The 22,595-nt window shown below is 44.6% G+C and overlaps 1 non-coding gene across 1 annotated transcript; it reads left to right on the top strand.

Moving 5' to 3' along the window:
• The first annotated feature begins 21,893 nt into the window (after positions 1–21,893).
• On the top strand, positions 21,894–22,086 carry LOC116984292. The gene has a single exon (XR_004414958.1). It is a non-coding gene; the product is annotated as a U2 spliceosomal RNA (small nuclear RNA).
• Positions 22,087–22,595: the final 509 nt, after the last annotated feature.

The following is a 22,595-nucleotide window of genomic DNA, read 5'->3' as shown; positions in this document are numbered from 1 at the left end:
GAGAATGGACGTACCGGTTGACCATATTCTGAATACAGCAGGATGGTCGAGGGAAACGACATTCAGAACTTTTTATAATAAGCCAGTTGACGAAACCTGATTTATTTGCAGCGACAGTATTACAAGCTGCAAATATTTAATTTAAGCCCGGGGGAGCAATTATTTTTGTTATTGTTAATAAATACCTTTTGTTTCTCGAAAAACAGATTCATTGGTTGGTTACGATAACACTTCCTCCCTCAGGAACTTCGGCAGTGAGTGAAATAAAACTGTTACACGGTTTGAAATCACAGAGCTTTGAAGTCTTCACGTAGTCACTCACGTGACTCCGAAGTAAAATAGTAAGATTAAACGAGAACTTACCAGTTTGAAGTTTGATCTGTATTTTATGAGGAGTTACGATGAGGGATTACGTGCCCTCCGCTCCCACCCTCATTATATGGATCAAACTAAATAACTGATGTCTCCTTTTCTTTACTATGTTTACTTCAAATAACTGTGTCTATCTGTGATTCCACACCGCTGCTTGGAAGTATGCCGCGCATGCGCGCTGAGCGGGTTCTTCACGTAATCTCTCATCGTAACTCCTCATAAAATACAGATCAAACTTCAAACTGGTAAGCTCGTTTAATCTTACTATTAACTTTGGTAAATTAATTTTGGTGAGTGTCAAAAGAATCAAGGGACAGATGTAAGAGAGAGTAGGCTGCAGGGATACAGGGAAACAATTAAGGAGGAAAGGGACTGATGGCTCTCCTGAGCAGCACCATGGAGCAGCTCCCTGAACGACCTCCTGTGCTGAAAGGAAACCTTCAGAACATCCACTCCATTCTGGTTGATGGGAAAATATTGGACAGGACACCTTGCCTCCTTTACAGACTGGTGCTTCGGGATCTGGGCATCACTTCAATGTCACCTCTAATGGACGGGTCTTCCCGCAGAGCAGTCAAGACAAGACAGGTCAAGGTAATTGTCATGCACACAATGAGGTACAGATGCAGTGGAAATATTGCTTGCAGCAGCCTCACAGGCACGTAAACTCAGTCAACCCACAAACAGCGTAAATTGTATATGAATTACATATAAATTCTACAAGACAGTGTAAAGAGAAAGAACCTGATCGTTGTAGGAAAGTAGCTGCTCTTGAACCAGGTGATGTGAGTCTTCAGGTTTCCCTACCTCCTGGCCCATGGTTACAGCTAGATGAGGCCTTTGCCTGGATAGTGAGGATCTTCAATGATAAGTGTCAACTCCTTGAGGCAGCACCTCATGTAGATGCTTGGAATGGTGGGGAGGGTGGAGCCTATGATGGGCTGGACTGAGTCCACCACTCCCTGCAGCTTCTTGCATCTCTGCACATTGGAATTGCCACAGCAGGCCACGGTGCATGAGTTGTGCATCGGGCTGGAGTGTCAGACTGGACTGTGTGTGCATCTCTGGAGTGGGAACTGAACCTCTGGTTCCATCAGAGAGCTGTGATCCTGGGCAGTTCAACAGGGAGAGCCAATTCATCATTCACTCACTCAATTCACTTAGTTACCAGATGGCAATAATTATTACTGGAAACTTTTCTTGGAGGCAATTTCTGAACAGTCAGTTCCTCTCATATTTGTGAAAATGATATTGATTTCACATTTCCTCCATTATTTCATCCAACAAACACAGGAACTGTAAGGTAAAACATTGCCAGATTTTATTTTTGTATCTGAAGAGAAACTTTGTTCTTTAGGTGGTCATTAGTGCATGTACATGTGGGTTCTGATTCGAACTTCATGTTATGCCAGGAAAATAATAAATTGCTAACTAGACTGGGGAAGTGATTAAAACACCAGCATTTTGTTTATTCCACTCTCTCTAACTCTTGTGTGCCAGTGGAACAGTGGTAGACATGACACTGTTACATTGAACACAACAGCCACTCTCTGTCTCAGGGGTGATATATGTGGAGGCTGCAGCCCCCAATGTTTCTCTTCCAGACCGTCGAACAAATCACAGGAACAAACTCCCTTCTTGCCTTGCGGATGGACTTGCAAACTGGGAGGGATTGAGAACTGCTGACTCAGATACAAAACTAATTCAGCCTGCCTCATGCTCTTATAATTCATTGCAAAATCGATCATCACAAAGGTGTGCCAGCACACTTCTGTCTTCAAAGTATGAAGCGTTTTGTTTTGTCTCAGTATTCTCTAGCAAACTTCTGCACATGTTCTGAAGAAATTATTCTGACTGGTTGTATTATGGGAGTCTGAGGAATGTGACCACCAGGTTCAGGAACAGCTCCGTTCCACCAACCATCAGGTTCTTGAGCCACCCTGCACATGCCATAGATTCTACCATTCGGGATGCATCTATTTTCTTTCCCCTCGGTCTCTTCAAGTTTTCCAAACCTTTCATACCGTCTTGTCCCTTCCCTACTCATGTTTCTCCACACATTGGAGAAATAACACTGATGTCAAGTAATAACTCTCTGAAGATATACCAATAATATAAACAGGAAATCTAAGAATAACCACTTCCTCAAGAAGCATGCACTTCAGGATCTGATTTCTGCACATTCTTTGTTTGGGTTCATTTTCTTAAATTGTCTTTGGCATTTTGAACAGAACTGCCTGTGAACTTCCAGGGCATATAATATCGTGGGCTAAGTATTTCCAAGAATATTCACATGCAAAGTTTGAAAAAAGATGTTTATTTAATATTGCATTTGTTACAGAAGCTCATAAATTGTTGGAATAGTTGGTGGTCTGGGGGCTCACCACCAGCAACACTTCCTGGTGGGTAAAATTATACATTATTCCCCATTACTTTGTTTTACAGTTGGCTTTAGGTTTCATTGCGATGAGCTATAACAAACTTTGAGTTTTACATTCAATACAACATTTAAACTTCTAGTTAATTGTGGCTACTTCCACCCCTCCCCACAAACAAGGTAGAAAGGACATTGTAAATTGGAAATAAATCTGCTCACCCTCCTCTCTCCAGGATGAAATTCTTTGCATTCATTCCAGGCTCGCTCTATAAACACATTGAGCCTTGTAACTAGTCTGTGAATTACAGTGAAATTGATATTGGGTTTTGCTCTGTGGTCGAGTGTTCCTTGCATCATTTGGTTCAATTGGTTTTGAGCCACGTATATTGTGCCAGACCAAGGGGAAATAACAAGACCAGAATCAGAGCAGAACCAATTTAATTTCACTTTCAAGGAGTCAGTACTGGCCCGATGGGCCAAATGGTTCCCACACCGCAGAATGATTTTATGACAAATAATCATCTCTCGTGTGATACCAGATTTTTGTCATATTAGTTTTTATTTGAAGTAAAGTTAACAAGGTATTCTATTATGGGATGGAAGAACAACCGATTTTGGGATAAAAATGTTTAAATATTTTGTCTGGACGTTGCGTCCTGGACTGACCTCCGGCACACACCCTCCCCATCCGACCTCCAGCACTCACCGCAGGCCTGGCTGACCTTTTGTAGCTGATTTATCCCTTGACAGCCTTCCTTACAGTCCACCACCCCAGCAATCTTGGTGTCATCTGCAAACTTACTAACCAACCCATCTACCTTTACATCCAAGTAATTTACATATATCACAAACACCAGAGGTCTCAGCACAGATCCTTGTGGAACTTCACGAAACCTCGCTGGTCACAGACCTCCAGCATTGTATATTGTCCTTCCACCACAATCCAGCAAGGCAGCTCAGAATTCATACGACCAATTTACTGTTTATGGCCTGTTATTCCTGTGCATCTTAATCTTCTCGATCAGCCTACCATAAGGGATTTTATAAAATGCCTTACTAGAATCCATGTTGACAACATCCACTGGCCCACCTCATTGATCACTTTCATCATCTCCTCAAAAAACGTGATCAATTTAGTAAGACATGACTTGCCGTGTTACAAAGCCATGCTGACTGGCTCTAATTAACACTTCCGCCTGCAAATGGGAATAAATCCTAAATTTCTATATCCTTTATCTTCTTCAATAGTTTCCCTACCACTGATGTGAGGCTTACTGGCTTATAATTCCCTGGATACTCTATACTTCCCTTCTTAAATAAATGGAAACAGGCCAGTCCTGTCAGCAGCGTGTTAGTTTTTTCAACCTTTTTTAATTTTTTTAGTATGTCTTAAAGTATGTTTTTAGTGTTTCTTTGTGTGTTTTGTGTGGTGGGGGGGGGGGGTGAGGGGGAAACCGTTTTGGCCGCCTCCTCCATGGAGAGGCGACTTTTTTCCAGGTCGCCTCCCCCGTGGCCTAACAATCAGGATCGGCGCGGCCTTTCCCGGAGACGCGCCCGGGGCTTCAGCGGCGGGCGCAGCGTGGACTCTCGCCGTGGAGCGGGTGAGCCCTCGCTGGGGCTCGCCAGAGGGGAGCGTTCCGCTTTGCTGGCCCTCGGCAGCCGGCAGCCTGAAGCCGCGGTCTGCACAGCTCCAGCTGGTGCGGCGTCTACATCCCGGGATCTCACGTTGGGGACCCGGGGGGAAGAAGAAGCTCCATCGGCCGGCCCGCGGACAACTTCTACCGTGGGTCCGGCATGGACTTACCATCACCCCTGGAGGGGAGCTTCGACCGCCGGCCCTGCCGTCTGCGGTGCTTCTGGCTGCGGCGCGGCGGGAACTTTAAATCTTTGACCGCCGGCCTGCGGCCTACACCATCCTGAAGCCACGGTCTCCGGTGGGGAAGAGCCGATCCTGGACTTACCTTGACTTTACTTTGTTCTTTACCATCTGGACGCCCGCAGCAACGGCTGCGGAGGTGGAGGTCCCGACCACGGGGGAAAATGGAGGAGGACTGGCCAATTTCTGTGCCTTCCACCACAGTGATGAATGCTGTGGTGGATGTTTGTGTAAAATTTTTATTGTGGTTGTGTGTTCTTTATTATTGTACCGCTGCTGACAAAAAATCTGAATTTCCCTGAGGGGATCAATAAAGTATTTATTATTATTATTATTATTATTATTAGCCCACGGAATCCATGATAATCATCAACCACCTGTTTACACTAGTTCTATGTTGTAACACTTTCACATCAACTACGTACATTCTAGATACAGATGCCAATTAACCTACAAATCTGCACAATTTTGGGATATATGGGAGAAAACCAGAGCAACCAGAGAAAACCCATACAGTCAGAGGGAGAATGTGCAAACTCTGCATTGACAGAATCCGAGGTCAGGATCGAACCCAGGTCTCTGGCACTGTGAGATAGCTGCTCTACCAATTGCACCACTCTGCCGCCCACGTGCCACCTCTCTTTCAGGCACGTCTCCTCTCGTTTAAAATGTCAAGAAAAATCCATGGGAACAGGAATAGAACACCAGAGTAGAGATGGGTCTGAAAGGTACTGAATAACATCAGACATGGGGCAACAATCCATTTCATATCCAATACAGGTAGAGGTGAGGTAACAGATAGAGAGTGCAGAGATGCTGCCTTTCTCAGCTTTGCTGCAACATGCTTTGCATTTATCAGGCAGTTATCAAATATCATCCACAAACCAACGTTGTGGCCACTGAATTACTTTGCCTCTGTGTCAATGATGGAGTTGTCAGATGACATGGGCAAAATATTTGAACTGTTTTTCAGATATTGAAACTGACTGCAGATTATTGACAATTGTTCACAATCCAGTGACAACTGCAAGGCCAGCTCCATATTTCTTCACAAGGATATTAATGACAAAAGAAGACAAATAGAATCTGTGGGCTGTTGCTTGTTAGCAACTCGCAAACCGATTGAGTGGAGAGAGTTCAACTGGTTACAAGCCACATGCTTCAACACATGACAATGCACAATGGGAAGAGCACCTCACGCTAAAGTTTGATTACTTTCAGATGCGGTACTACCTTATTCTTATGACTTACAGGAACTCTCCAAAGTGTAACTGGATATAAGACAGCATTTACTCAAAGCAGCATTGCAGCACTGATCCATATGTGTATTCAAGCAACATTGCTCCAATTATCACGACCAAGTTATGGAATGGAATCTCAATGTTCAGGTGTCAGCTGTGACTCTGCTGGTAGCACAAATGCCTCTAAGCTAATTGATTCTATGTTCCAGTATAAAGGCGTTGCTTAGCATTCCAGTGTGGCATGTACATGGTGTCTTTTTGGGCGAGATGCTAGACTGGGGCCCCATCTACTCTCTCAGGTGGACTTAACAGAACCCAAGCAACAATTTCAAAGAAAAGCTGCAGTTATTTCCAATTTCCTGTCCAATATTTATTCTTCAGCTGAAGTCACAATAAAAGATGAATGATCCACAAGTTCAAATCCTCCTGCAGCAGCTGTGAAATTTAAATTGGGCTATGTAAAGTATGTGGCCCCATGAGGTCTTGGTGTAGAGCTTGCAGAGTGTGCAAAGTACTACACAGGAAGCACAGAGGTCCAAAACTTCTGTCTGATTTATTCGAGCTTCTTAGACTGTGCTCATGCGCACAATGCACACACAGGATCAAATATATCATAAAGGTGGTGACACTTATTTATATCTGCTATACTGCTTCCGCCTCTAAGAGAAGTGCAATGAGTTTAACATTTACATATTTTATTGCGCATCTGCTATTCGACTTTCCCGTTCACTTCCCACACATTAGGTGAAAATGACAGCGGCCAATTAACTTACAACCCTGCACGTCTTTGGGATGTGGAAGGAAATCGGAGCACCTGGAGGAAATCCACCTGGTCACAGGGAGAACTTCCAAACTCCACACAGATAGCACCTGAGGTCAGGATCGAACCCGGGTGTCTGGTGTTGTGAGGCAGCAGATCCACTAGCTGCACCATTGTGTCACCAAACCTTTATATGCTTCATCAATTATATGTGTCTGTCTACATTCCACCTAAACATAGCAATTGTATATGACTCCATCACTGCCTTTTCCAGCTTGGTTAGATATTTTGACATTGGCTATATTTAAGAGGGAGTTAGATGTGGCCCTTGTGGCTAAAGGGATCAGGTGGTATGGAGAGAAGGCAGGTACAGGATACTGAGTTGGATGATCAGCCATGATCATATTGAATGGCGGTGCAGGCTCGAAGGGTCGAATGGCCTACTCCTGCACCTAATTTTCTATGTTTCTATGTTTTCTATATCAACTGATAACAAGTAACGATGAGTCAGAGCACAGGAAGGAAATCGATAGTCTGGTTGAGTGGTGACAGAACCACAATATTGCTCTCAGCATCAGCAAAACTAAGGAGCAGATTGTTGACTTTGGGAAGAGAGAGCTGAGGGACCACACATCTCTCTTAAACAGCAGGATGGAGGTGCAGAGAATCAACAGCTTCTAGTTCCTGATGATCTGTCCTGGGGCCAGCACATTGATGCAATCACAAAGAAAGCTCACCAAAACCTCAGACATTTTTGGAGACTTGTGCTTGTCACGTAACACTCCAGTAAACTTCGCCAACCAGAGCATACCGACTGGTTGCATCATTGCCTGGTTTAGAATTTCAACCACTCAGGAACGAAGGAGGCCACAGAAAATGATGAATCTTGCCTGGTCCATCACGGATACTGAGCTCCTCACCATCAAAATGATTTACGGGAAGCATTGCCTCAAGAAGGCAGCTAATGTCATCAGAGACATATATGACCATGGTCACGCTCTCTTCTCATAGAGAAAAAGGAAAGGAGCTTGAGAGCCATTACCTCCAGTTCAATAATAGCTTCTTCACCATTAGGTTTTTCATCCACCCTGCACAAACCTAACCATAACCCTGCCTCAGCACCAAATCATTGCACTACCATGCGCTTTGCACTACAATGGTTATTCTAAGTACTTTGGTTTATGCACTATCACTACCATGGTCTGACAATAATAGACCAATATCATCACTACTGATGAAGCAGGGGACTCATGAGAATCTTCTTTAGAAGGGAATCCCTCACAACATGGGCAAACATTGCCACTCTCCAGCACTGAGCCAGTTGATCTAGCACAGGTGGACGTGGAAAAACCTTCCCCCTTGGGTCACCCTCAACCCTCCTGTTCCTTGTCTTCATCATCCTGTGATCCGTGCTTCGGGTTTCTCCTCGTTGGTCTTCCCAGGCGTAGGTTGTTCCCTCCAGTTGGCTTGCTGATGGAGCATCCGGAAGATGACCGGTTTCAACAGTGGAGTGCTCCCCCAAGCAGACGTGGGTAATGGAATCTCAAAGTCGGCGGCCAAGGCACTCTTTGCTCCATTCATGATCAGGCCATGGTTGATGTTGAAGTGGCACTCAACAGAAGTTGTGGGAGTGTGCACGGTGTTTGAACAAACAGACGGGATGGATGGCCCTCATTTCCCAAGACTCGTACCTCAGGACAGTGCTGGCCACTAATATCTGCCAACACCAATTCCTTGAGGAACAAATGATTTATGTGAAGTGCTGGGAGGCATGACACTAACCAGAAGAAAGGGTTTGTAGTGGTCAATGACGCCCAGACACAGAGGGAGTTGGAACCCTTCCTATTTGAGGGAAGCTGTTGTACACATAACTCAATGACAGTCTAGATCTTGGTGAGCATTTTGATACCTCAGATCGCCAACATACACGGTAGCATCTGTGATGCCTGAATGAGGAATGTAATATGTTCTTTGTTTCATTGTGAGTAGTACACAATAGGTGTTTTCTGGTAGCTCCAATCATAACTGGAGTGATGGTCTCCTTAATAAACAATGACCCTTCCCCTTTTCTCTCCCCATTTATTAATCATGAAACTTCATTACCCAGGAACATTGAATTGCCAGCCCTGCTCTTCTGGTACCTAAAATCTATGTGATTGCAACATTTCTCATTCCTGTGTACTGATCATTACTGTGTCCGATTGCCCTACTAGTCGTACTCCATGCATCAAAGTATATCCAGGTTAGCCTTGCAGTCCTCATATGTGCCCCATCAAACCCGTGCCTGCTCTGCCTGCAGAACTAACCTAGTTATTCCTCTGTTTGTGACAAAACCTCTTACTCAATTCCAGCTGTACATGTAATCTGTGCCCCATCTCCCAGCCAAATTAGTTTTAAACTTCCCCTGCCGCAAATTAGTTTTGAACTTCCCCAGCAGAATTATCAGGCTAGTTCTGATTCAGATACAACTCATTTTGCTTCATTAGGCCTCATCTATCCTAGAAAATGTCCCCCAAAAATCTATCACCCTTCCTGCTAAACCGTCTACCACCATCCCTTTATTCAGTTTCCTATTCCTACCTTCAGGCACTGGAAGTAATCCAGAGATTAGAGACACAAGGAACTGCAGATACTAGAATCTTGAACAAAACACAAAGTGCGGGAGTAACTAAGCAGGTCAGACAGCAACTGTGGAGGGAATGGCTTGATGACTTTTTGGATAGTCTGAAGAACATAGAAACATAGAAACATAGAAAATAGGTGCAGGAGTAGGCCCTTCGAGCCTGCACCGCCATTCGATATGATCATGGCTGATCATCCAACTCAGTATCCCATCCCTGCCTTCTCTCCATACCCCCTGATCCCTTTAGCCACAAGGGCCACATCTAACTCCCTCTTAAATATAGCCAATGAACTGGCCTCAACTACCTTCTGTGGCAGAGAATTCCACAGATTCACCACTCTCTGTGTAAAAAATGATTTTCTCATCTCGGTCCTAAAAGACTTCCCTCTTATCCTTAAACTGTGAACCCTAGTTCTGGACTTCCCCAACATCGGGAATAATCTTCCTGCATCTAGCCTGTCCAACCCCTTAAGAATTTTGTAAGTTTCTATAAGATCCCCCCTCAATCTTCTAAATTCTAGCGTGTACAAGCCGAGTCTATCCAGTCTTTCTTCATATGAAAGTCCTGACATCCCAGGAATCAGTCTGGTGAACCTTCTCTGTACTCCCTCTATGGCAAGAAGGGTCCAGACACCATATATCGTCTATCCATTCCCTCCACAATTGCTGCCTGACCTATTAAATTATTCCAGCACATTGTGTTTGAACCCAGAGATTAGATCCTTATATCGTTCTCTTTAAACTGTTAGCAAATATCATAAATGCATGTTGCAGGATCTCTATTTTCTATCTATATCATTAGTTTTGACATTAGTTATCATGCCAATGTCAATCTCATTGTTAGCCATTTTCTAAATGAAGCAATCATATCAAATTGCAAATATCCATTCAATAAATAGATCAACTACAGAAATGAGCTGAGAAATGGCATCAAGTGTGATGTGTTGCATTTTGAGAGGTCGAATGTACAATTAATGGCCAGACCTTTAACAGCAATGATCTTCGGAGGGATCCATTCGATCATGGCGGATCTGTTTTTCTGTCTCAACTCCATTCTCCTGCTTTCTCTCCATAACCATTGACACCTTTACTAATAAAGAACCTATCGATTTCCACTTTAAAAATAGGTAATGACTTGGTCTCCACCCATCCATGGCAATGAATTCCACAGATTCACCACCCTCTGGCTCAAGAAAATCCTCCTTATCTCCATTCTAAACGTACGTCATTTTATTCTGAGGCTGTGGAAAATTCAACTACTAGAGTGCATAGCTTTAAGATGAGAGGGCTAAAGTTTAAAGGAGATGCGTATGGGAAGATTTTTACACAGAGGGTGGTGAGAGCCTGGACGTACTGTCGAAGGTGGTGGTTGAAGATGATACATTAGTGCCATTTGAAAGACTTTTGAAATGGCATATGGATATGCATGGCATGGAGGGATATGGGTTATGTGCAGGTAGATAAGTGATAGTCTTGGCATCATGTTTGACACAGGCATAGTGGGCCGAAAGGCATGTTCTTGTACTGTACTGTTCTATGTTTTATGTTCTATGTAATCAAGGCTTTCTGAGAGGCTGGAGTTAATGTGTGCCATCACCAGCCTCTTGAAGCACTTCGTGATTGTGACATCATGATCCAAAGATCGAAGGTATGCCATTAAAAAATTAGATGAGGAGAAATGTCTTCTTGTATAAGATGGTGAACCTATGGAATTCTCTCCCACATTAAGCAGTTGAAGCCAAATCAATAAATATTTTCAAACGGAAACTGCATACGTTTCTTGGGGTTAGAGGGAACAAGGACAATTGGGAGCAAGCAAGGGTATTGAATTTGAATGTTTGGCTGTAATAATGCTGAATAGTGGGGCAGTCTTGAAGGGCCGAATATCTTTACCCGCTCCTATTTTCCATGCTTCCATGCAATGGGAATGGAGCAGGGCCTTGAACTAATTGCAACACATATCAGCACAGTCTTCAAGAAAATTTCCAAGGATCATCCCAAGAAATGTCAGAAGGGCTCCGAGACATTCCTAAAATAATGCTTTAAGTCTGTGGCAATGTTGAGATCAGCTTCTCTGTAATCCAATGCGACCTTTAATCATGTTGCACCTAGACTGCAAAAATGTCACGGGTTTGTGCAGGTCAGTGGGACAGACGAGGGTATTTGTCGTCACAGAAATTCACACTGCTTTTAAGTAATCGGCTTTGGAGGTATGTGTTGCAGTGTTTGTAAACGCAGGTCTCTGGTTTCTTGTATTGTATCATTCCTTAGTGCTTCTTCGTCAGATGGCAATAATTATAGAAACCCTTTTTTTCCCCTGGATGAATAATTTATCATTTAAGTCAGTGCCAAAGCTGGAAGCATGTTATAGGTTAAAATGAAATAAAGGCTGGGCCTTCTCACAGAACAGTTTGTTTTAATCTCTTTCTCGACCCATTTAAAATTCCTCCATTTTACAGATGGAATGTAGATACGGGCTGAGGATTATCTAAACAACGAATGGGTAAAACAAGACAACAGTCCAAGACAAAGCAATAATCCTCAGGGGATTCATTATATATCCGTCGTGCAAAGTTGTCAGTGGCATGAAGCACCATAAACTATGGATTTCGCATAACGCTTCTCAGATCAGAGAGTGACGATGAGTGACAGCAACAGTTCCTAAAGTCAGCGATGCATGTATTGCGTAATTTACAGTCAATTGTTCTGGATTCTAACAGTTTACTTCTTTAGAGGACTGGAATGCATTTTGTGGTCCCATTCCTCCAATGTGAATGTGCTGGCCCTTACATGGATTCTTAGTAAAAATTTGTAAACATCTGACTAATTAAAAAGAAGATGGCATTTGTAAATCATCTTAATGCTAACCCTCAAAGATAGTAACCACTACTACTGATGTAATGTTAGTTAAGGGCCTGTCCCACTGCGGCGACCTAATTTGCGAGTTTAGAAGAGTTTGCGTTCGACTCAAACTCGCAGCATGGTCGACACGTGGTCCTAGGAGGTCCTATGAGGTTAGTGGAACTCTCCTTGATGCGCTCGAGGGCAGTTCCCGCATACTTGCGGCCTCAGTTTGGTCGAGGAAAATTGTTCAGCATGCTGAAAGATATTCCGCGAGTAAAAATTGGTTGGCATGGTTCTTTTGAATTCGTAGTGCAGAGGAGCGGGGTCACTAGGCAGTCGAGGTAGCCATAGGCAATCTCCTTTGCTGACCGGGCATTTTAATTAGCTCATTGGAGTTTTCAGAACCAAGGAAAACCGACCGGTAATGTTAAATGCCCGCTAAACTTTATTATAAGTTGTTTGGCTTCTTAAAAGTGTCTCCACTCCTTCTCCCCCCCCCCCTTCTCCCCCCTTCTCTCCCCCTCTCTCCTCCCCCCCCCCATCCCCTTACCGCGCCCTCTAAAGGACTTACCGTAACTGTGCCAGTCGTCTTTTACTTACCTGTTCATCGCGGGTGTGAATTTCAGACAGCGTTCCCCCGCTTTCCCTGGCCCCGACCTTTGCAATGTGTTTGTGTGTGTGTGTGTGTGTGTGTGTGTGTGTGTGTGTGTGTGTGTGTGTGTGTGTGTGTGTGTGTGTGTGTGTGTGTGTGTGTGTGTGTGTGTGTGTGTGTGTGTGTGTGTCTGTGTGTGTGTGTGTTGACGGTCGATGCGGCTCGCGGTTTCATCGCTGACGGTCGATGCGGCTCGCGATTTTTCAGGCGAGTGCCCTCGGGCTTGAAGGTCGAGGACAGTCGCTGAAAAGTGGTGTTAGTGGGACAGGCCCTTATTGCTGTGTATAATAGAAACCTCCCCACTCTCCGCACTCCCCCCCCCCCCCCCCCCCCCCCCCAAGATGGTCTGTTATAATGAGGGTTTACTAGATTACATTTCCATGTACCTGTGATATTGGAGATTCTCCAATGTTTGATGAAACACATTTAATTTGATTAATTAAATTGGGGCAGCACTGTCACGCAGTGGTGCAGTTGCTGTCTTTCTGCGCCAGAGACCCGGGTTCAATCCTGACCACAGGTGCAATCTGTACGATGTTTGTATATTCTCCCTGTGACTGCATGAGTTATCTCCGGGTGTTCCTGTTTTCTCCCACACTCCAAAGACATACAGGTTTGTAAGTTATTTGGCTTTAGTATATAGTCCCTAGTGTGTCGGTTAGTGTAAGGGGTGTGTCGGTTAGTGTAAGGTTAGTGTTAGTCGGCGCGGACTCGGTAGGCCGAAGAGCCTTTTTCTGCCCTGTATCTCTTAACGCTACAGTCTAAAGAATAGAAATAAGCCCCTTTTGAAGTGGGAAATTCTGTGAGCATGTCCGAAATTAATTTAATTTGAGAATTCTAACCTGCCATCTGTAAGCTAAACTTTTATTCTCCCCAGTGTCAAAGTTTCATGCATTCTAGTATTTTTTCCCCATGTCTAGAGTTCTGCTTAAGACACGTCTCTACCATTTTGACCATTTCCCCAAATTCTAACTCTGTGTTGTGAAACAAGTGGAAATAGTTGACTAGATCAGAGCTGCTCCATCTGCAAGTGCTTACAGCTGTTGTCTTCACTTTAAGGATGTGTGTGCCTCGACAAGACAGACGGAAAGCCTTGTGTTGTAAAGTATTTTGTTCTGTGCAACAGATTGAGATGATCTGAAAATTGCAGACCAGGCTATTGTTTACCTGGAGCAAAAAACAAACTGCTGGAGGAACTCAGCAGGTCAGGCAGCATCTGTGGAGAGCAATGAACAGTCGATGTTTTGGGTCAAGACACTTCCTCTGGAATGCAAATACAGAACAATGAACAGCATTGCACAGAAATGCTTATAAATGCCACTAATGTATCTGTCTCCACCACCACCCCTGGCAATATGTTCCAGGCTCCCACCATTCTCCATGTAAAATCTTGCCCTGCGCATCTCCTTTAAACTTTCACCTTCTCACTTTTAATCAATGCCTCGTTACCACTTGGACCATTTTAATTACTCAGTGGAGCAGGAAATATCTCCTGATTTTCTTATTTACATTTATTAGAGATTGTCTTGAATAAAGAAGAAATGAGCATTTAGTTTTTCTTGTTTAAGGGTATTTGTTATTGACATGCATTGTTAATCTGGCACAATACACAGCTACTGCTAAATCTAATGTCTGTGCTGTTCACCATGTCACAGAGAAGTTATGAGACCAGAATCAATCTTGCCCATGGGAAGTTTCCCCAGGCACCGTCAACTCACGTTCAATTAAATTGGATTGGAGTGAAATGCCTCCATGAAATTCTGTTCACGTAAAGCCTTTCCATGGTAGCTGGTGACACTTTCTAGCTTGTGCCTTATCCTCCCCTACTCTCTCCCCATGGGTTGCCTTTACGACCATGTCAACCCCTGGCATTGGTGATTTATGTGCTCATCTTGATATTTGTTCAATATTGATAGAGTCTCTGCTCCATTATTCCCTCAGGAAGTGCATTCCAGATTTTAATCACTCACCTTGTGAAAAATAAATCCTCTCAAATCCCCTCTCAGCCTCCTAGCCCTTATTCTAAACCTATACCCTCCAGTTTTAGCCACCTCTGTTAGGGAAAGGTTTTTCTGATATATGTCCTATTACAATATACCTTTGCATGATCGTGTGACTCATTCACAGAAACTGCTGAGAAAGTGGGCCTAAAGCTAAGCATGCAGGAGGTAAAAGGCCCTTGATCAATCTGCCCCTGCTGCACAACATTGCACCCCTTGCAACCCTGATCTTACTTTCCATCTGACACCCTCAGCTTTACCTTGTGTGGCCCGATGGCACTGTTCACAGGTGGGGGTCACCGTCCTTCAGTACCAAGGCATGCATTCTGTTTATTTTTGTGTTTAAGTTTGAAGACTTTAAGGGTTTTTTTAATTTTTAGCCCTATCAGTAATTTATATTCTTAGCCTGTATTAACTTCTTTAAACTACTTGTTAATGTCTCTCAGAGCTCTCACAGGTTATCAGGGCAGGGGCTCTGTACCCCAGCTCCCTCCTAGCTGTTGTGCATCACTCTTTCTTGCAGAAAAGCTTTCGGGTCTGGTGGGTCAACTCAGCCTTCCAGATCCACACCCTGATCCGGATCAGGCTGAAGTGAGCCAACAGTTACTGCAGGTAACAAATCTGGGCACCTTGGTGTGATCCAGGACAATCCAGGCCCCCTGATGATGAGGTTACCACATTAGACATCAAAGGCTTGTTTAGGCTTTGAAACAACCTTTTGGGAGGAGATCTGTGGGAGTCAGCAGAGGGTTATGTTAAGACTTAAAATGCAGTGTTAGTAGAAGTTACGAATACAGGACTCGCGGTAGAAATCGATACAGCTAATTTATCCAGGACATACACAGTTTATGATATCCTGTTGATCATGATGAATTACTTGAGCGCAGGAAAGGCAAGAGGCTGCTTAAACTGTTATAATAAAACAAGCAGGTGCACACTTGCTGAAGAACGTATCAGAGTACAGTCAAAATAACAACGGAAGGGTCCCACAGAAACTTAACGTCAACAGATGGACGGGAGCTCCCTGGAAAGGATAAATGTTAGCTTTGGCTTAACACTCCAGAAATTCAGAAAATGTCAGAGATTTCCAAACTTGGAGCAGGAGCCAATTATTTCTCCGATTGGTTTGGATATCCTTGGACACATCCTTTCCTTTGCGATTATATTTTTGTGATTTTTAATTGCTGAGTAAGTGCCTTTGGAAAGATCCCGCTAATGCCCCTGTCCCACTTAGGAAACCTGAACGGAAACCTCTGGAGACTTTGCGCCCCACCCAAGGTTTCCGTGCGGTTCCCGGAGGTTGCAGGTGGTTGCCGGAGGTTGCAGGTAATGGAAGCAGGTAGGGAGACTGACAAAAACCTCCGGGAACCACATGGAAACCTTGGGTGGGGCGCAAAGTCTCCAGAGGTTTCCGTTCAGGTTTCCTAAGTGGGACAGGGGCATAAGTGGGTGACTGTTGAATCTTATGGAAAATCCCAGTAAAAATTGACCCACTTTCTTTCAAGCGCATGGATGTGAACCTTTCCATTGTTGCATAGTCGGCCAATACCAAGTTGGATTCTTCAACAGGGCAGCAGAGAGCTGTGGCGACTCATTAACATTAAATAAAAAGGAAATGGGGATATCTGGGACAATTATTCTTCAATGGGAGAATGCAGGAGAGGTGGCAACATAGTCAAGTTTCAAAAAAATAGAACACTAAAATTCATACTTGCAGCAACTAAACTGGTCTGCAAGCGCAGTAATCATAAATAACATAATAAGCAAAACAATTCAATAAACTAAACACCCCAATATTATCATTTTTTTTAAACCAAAGTCCTTAGTGCAACCAAGAGAGTTCATAGTTCATGGTTTAGTTAGTGTTTATAATGTTCAAGACCCTGATGGTTGTTGGGAATAAACAAGGTCTGTGGATCTTCGGCATCTCTCGTCTAAAGTTAACAATCTGCTCCTTGATCTTGCTAACGTTGAGAGCGTGGTTGTTGTTCTGGCACCATTCAATCAGACACTCTCCTATACTCTGACTCATCATTATCTGTAATTCGTCCAACAATGTGTGGGAAAGAACTGCAGATGCTGGTTTAAATCGAAGGTAGACACAAAATGCTGGAGTATCTCAGCGGGACAGGCAGCATCTCGGGAGAGAAGGAATGGGTGACAAAATGTGTAGGAAGCTGTTTAAATCAAAGGTAGTGTCTGAAGAAGGGTCTTGACCCAGAACGCCACCCATTCCTTCTCTCCAGGGATGCTGAGTTACTCCAGTATTTTGTGTCTACATTTGTCCAACAGTGGTAGTGTTACAATCCAATTTGGCATTAGCTGGCTTTGCAACAGTCGAAAAGGTTCACTTCCTTGTACTAGAAAGAAAGTGGTTCCATCTTTACTGGGATTTTACAAACATATCATCTGTGGACTTAAGTTATGGTACAGTCCGATTTACCTCTATCTCATGGAGGACATTGAACTGATGCCTTATGCCCCTGTCCCACTTAGGAAACCTGAACGGAAACCTCTGGAGACTTTGCGCCCCACCCAAGGTTTCCGTGCGGTTCCCGGAGGTTTTTGTCTGTCTCCCTACCTGCTTCCACTACCTGCAACCTCCGGCAACCACCTGCAACCTCCGGGAACCACACGGAAACCTTGGGTGGGGCGCAAAGTCTCCAGAGGTTTCCGTTCAGGTTTCCTAAGTGGGACAGGGGCATAACAATGTGCAACATTGCCTGGAACTACTGTATATTCTATATTGTGTATCTTCCCCTTTGCTCTATCAATTGTACTTCAGTTTGACGATTATATTTGTATATGGTATATCTGATCTGTTATGATATCATGCAGAACAAAGCTTTTCACTGTACCTCGGAACATGTGACAATAATGAAGCTATACCTACACCTGAGAGCCGGCACAGACTCGATTACGACACAACCTCTTTCTGTGTCGTAAGGAAATATGAGAACGGCAGCACGCCTGAAGTTACTCCACGTGAATGTCACCGGGTCTGGACTTTCCACACATTTACAACCCCCCAAAGCTGCTGTCACCCTGACACTGAACACCTCAAAGAGTTCAGCTGGGGAAGGGCAACTCAGGCAATTTAACCATGAAAATCGGCGGCAGCTGCATTGAGGTGTCGCTGAACCTTCTCCCTGGTTTGAACAGCCGGGTGTAAAAATGCTTTAAATCGATTCATGCGCCTAATGACTCTCAAACGTATTTTTATATCATGGATTATTCATCAAGATTTCTTAGTGTTTAAACATGTAAAGAAATCTTGTCAATTGTGTGTGTGCCTTAGCCACTTCAAGTTTCTTTAAGTTCATGTCAGTAAACTATGTGAACTCAGTGGGTTCTTCGCCTCTCATGAAGATCAGTGCAGAATGTGCAGTTAGATATTTGTGAGACAAGAGGAGTATGTAGTTTATTCAAAGGTTCGTTGCCTCCTGCTTCAGGGATTTCCTGCACATGTTTCTGTATCAGGAGAGAAACAATCCTTCAAGGGATTTAAACAAATCATTATTATTCATGCCCAATATTACATTAACTGCAATATGCATCATATTTCAGTTCATTGGGATTTTTTTTTTGAAGTGGTAAATGTGTTTGAATGCTTCTGAATACCTCGGAAACATCAAAAACATTGTGACAAAAGAGATTGCGGATGCTGGACTGTTGAGCTAAAAACAAACTGGTGGAGGAAGTCGATGGGTCAGGCAGCATCTGTCAGAAGAAGGATTCCAACCCAAAACGTTGTCTATCCATTTCCTTCCATAGATGCTGCCTAATCCGCTGATTCCATTAGTCCTTTTTTTCTCCTTACAAATATGTATCCAAGAGAGAGTTAAGGGCCTGTCCCACTGTACGAGGTAATTCAAGAGTTCTCTCGAGTTTCCCCTGATTCGAACTCGGAGAATTATGGTAATAGCCGCTTGTAGGTACTCGGGTCTCTCGTGGACATTTTTCAACATGTTGAAAAAACTTCACGAGCTTACCGCGTTTCCCGAGTACCTGCCGTCAGCGTTTCGAGCCGCTAAAGGACGCCCTGAGCTCCGACGTACCCGCTACATACATTTTACGTACTTACCACGAGTTTGATTTTTTTTTTAAACTCGGGAGAGCTCTTGGGTAAACTCGTATAGTGGGACAGGCCCTTTAGACATAGGTCTTAGGGCTAACGGAATCAATGGATATGGGGAGAAAACAGGAATGGGGTACTGATTTTGGATGATCAGTCATGATCATATTGAATGGCAGTACTGGCTCGAAGGGCTGAATGGCCTACTCCTGCACCTATTTTCTACGTTTCTATATAGTGTCTAAATATTTGACAGCTGTGTGGGAGGCTGTTGGTTTGCCTCCAACGTGTTGGGCCGGCATGTATTTGCCATCGTTGATGTTATATCCCTTGTGGGTCGAGGACCAGGATACCCCACGGTGGTTTCCTTAAGTTCCCACTCGGATGACAGCTCTTGCTAAGGATGTTGATAGATATCCAATGATTAGCATTAATGCAATACGTTAGCACCACTACATCCAGTACATTCAGCACAGAAACAACCCCTCTCGTTCTAACTTATCCATGCGGACCATCTAAGTAGTCCCATTTTTCCACACAAGACCCATAATCACTCTAAACCTTTCCTATCCATGTACATAACATAGAACCACGCAGCACAAGAACAGGCCCTTTCGCGCACAATGTCCGTGGCAAACATGATCCCAAGACCATCTCTTATCTGCCTGCACATAGTCGATATTTCCCCATTCCTTGCATACCCATAGGCCTCTCCAAAAGTCTCTTAAATGCCACTATCATATCTGCCTCAACCATCCCTGCCCACATTCCCCCACCCCAACAGCACATTCCAGGTACTTACCACTCTCTGTGTAAAAAAAACTTGCCACTCACATCTCCTTTAGACTTTGTCACTTCTACCTTAAGGCTATTTAGTATTTGGTTTCTCCATCCTGGGTGAAAGGTTCTGACTGCCTATCCTATCTATGCCTCTCATAATTTTACTTCGGAGTCACGTGAGTGACTACGTGAAGAACCCGCTCAGTGCGCAGGCGCGACATTTACGCCAGCAGTGCAACAGCGGCAGCGGGAGCTAGGCACTCCCGCAACAGAGAAACGGACCGTCAGGTGAGTATCCTGAGGTCGGGTTTCTTTTACAGGGGAGCCCCTTTTTCTGCTTGTGTTTTACAGGCAGAGAAAAAGGCTCTGGAACAAAACTGTCCCCCCGTTCAAGGAAGAACGTTTCCCGTCGGGGGGAAGGGGACAGCAACAGGCGGTGGAGCGACCCGGTGTTCCTCTATTCCCCGACACCGTGCCGAGCCCAGCCCGATAGCGGGCTGGATGTATAGCCACCCGAAGAGGCATCCGGCAGGTGTTCCCAATTTGGGACGGGACGTCTCTCCACCCGCACGGGGGGAGAGAGAGCCGCCTGAGCCGCTGGAGCGGTTCACGGAGCAGGTGCCTGCGAGACGCGCTGCTTGAGGGGCGCTCTCGCTTCTACAAGGCACAAAAGCTCCAGAAGAAGGCGGTAGGAACATTTACCGGGCGCTTCGCTATCCCCACACCGCGCCGAAGCCAGTCCCGCTAGTGCCTGAGCTGCGGGCTGGATGTTCAGCCATCCGAAGAGGCATCCGGCCGGTGGCTTCCGACTTGTCGGAGGGGACGTCTCTCCACCCGTATGGGAGAGAGACAGCCGCCTGAGCCGCTGGAGCGGCTCCTGGAGCAGGAGCTCCTGCGAGACACGCTACGTGAGGGGCAGTCTCGCTGGAGGGTTCAGGCATACCCTCCACAGTGCCTAGGCACTGCCCATCGCTTCCTCCTTAGTGTGGTTAGCTTTGGGGTGACCAGTGGCTGGGCTGGTCATGAAGAGGGGTCACTGGCTGAACAATATCTGGAGTATGCTTGAGGTACAGGATCAGGAAGAGCTGCTGGGTGTGGCCGCTATGTGGCTCCACCACTAGCGAGATGGCTTTTCAGTCTCAACTGATGGCCAGCTTACTACCTGTCTTTTCCAAAAAACCTCTCCAAGACAGGTAGCCATGAGGCGTTGGTTTTATCACGCCTCCCCTAAATTGCATTTACTCAAAGTGCCCGCCATTATTGGGGGATACATTGAGCAGCGCATTTAACCTAAATATTTTAAAAATGCATTTGGTACCCTGACGTCGGCTATCATGTTCACCTGCTCATTCCAGAGGGCAGGGTAGTATGGCAAAACACCTGACCCTACTGTTCAACGGTATACCTCATAACTTCTGAAATGAACTCACAAACCTGCCCTCAATCTATGAAATTAACAGGACTATGAGAACGCCGACCTCACAAGCACAGATCCTGCTACCTGGCACTTACCAAACCAGTCCTAAAAAACTGGACGAAGTGTTCAAACTATTCGGCACAAGAGGGCAGAGTCTGGAATGAGCACCACACTAAACCAGACAGCAGTACCTCTACGTGTCCACCAGGGGCGTCTACCTCATGGTACTGGTGAAAGCTCGGGGCCTGCATGCCAAACCCGTAGCATTTTAGGCCACGGCCCAGAGCAGGCCCCAGGGGAAAATGCGCCACCCCCCAACAAACATCGTCCCTACAAGAACAAGGAACCAGAAACCAAAGAAAACAACAATGAAGACAGATAAGTATGGTTCCTACCATCACATAAAGGTTAAGGGTTGTACTAACAAGGGGTGGATGAATCACGCCTGGTTAGGAAGCTATCACTCTTGGTAGTTATATACCAAAAAATAAATACAAGGGGAATAGAATTAATATCTTGCCACCAATTCAGCAAGCACCCCAAGTGGTCTACCCTCCCACGATGGTGAATGTCGCACCATCGTTGATAAACCACTTGAGTATTTCACCAGGTATACCCATTCATGGGATTTATAACTACTACCATGATCCAAGGATACTTTATGGTAGACATCGACCTTGAAGATGCACACTATTCAGTACCTTCTCATATAAGTTTCGGATATACCGCAATTACCTGGATGGAGTAACCATGATGAGCGTTGCGGCATTTAAGTCAAAGTTATCCAGAATCAACTAGCCCTGACACTTAGAAACATTCCGTCATGGCATGTCTATATATTAACGACAAACTATCCTTGGATACAGCTTTAGCTGCATCGCTTCTCGGCCTTTTGGCTAAGATCAAGTGTAGTATCTGTTCTTATCAGTTTAATAATCTGATACGGCCCTTATCTAGGGACCATATATTAAATTGAATTTTTGGAACAGGGAGATGGAATAGGGGCTTGCTCCGTCCACTCCACGCATCGACCCAGTATTGCAGTGCCTCTGGGAACGGTGCACAAAATATATATCCAGATATTTACGTTGACCATCCACAACGTTGTTATCTGGTATTCATTAAGACTATCAGTCATGGTGCATTAACCACCAATCAACTACGTGGCAAAGTAATTGGGATATAGCAGCATTACCAGCTACTGAACTTTGTACCTTTCCTATGAGCTGAGATACTAGTGTTCAAAACTATCTCCATACCTGTAATATGGGGGCAAATGGATTAATCTGTAGTGTTATCATGGAATTTATCGGCAGGAAGGATTATGGTTGTACACTTCCACCTGTTTTGAGTAACATCTTATGTGGCCCGATGTGTTACTGAGCTTGTAATACTTAATGCCAATATGAATTGACTTAAACATGTTATATATTAACTTACTTAATTCTAGTGAAGCATTTGCTCAGTAATCCACCAAATTTGCATGTTCGTTTATAAGATAACAACATCAGTGGTGGCATATACCAAACCACTTGGGCGGAGAACATCGATATTAGGTGACAATTTATTAACAATTGG

This window comes from Amblyraja radiata, chromosome 19 (assembly GCF_010909765.2).
Source record: "Amblyraja radiata isolate CabotCenter1 chromosome 19, sAmbRad1.1.pri, whole genome shotgun sequence".
NCBI classification, from domain to species: domain Eukaryota; kingdom Metazoa; phylum Chordata; class Chondrichthyes; order Rajiformes; family Rajidae; genus Amblyraja; species Amblyraja radiata.
This window is presented reverse-complemented; position numbering and strand designations above follow the sequence as displayed.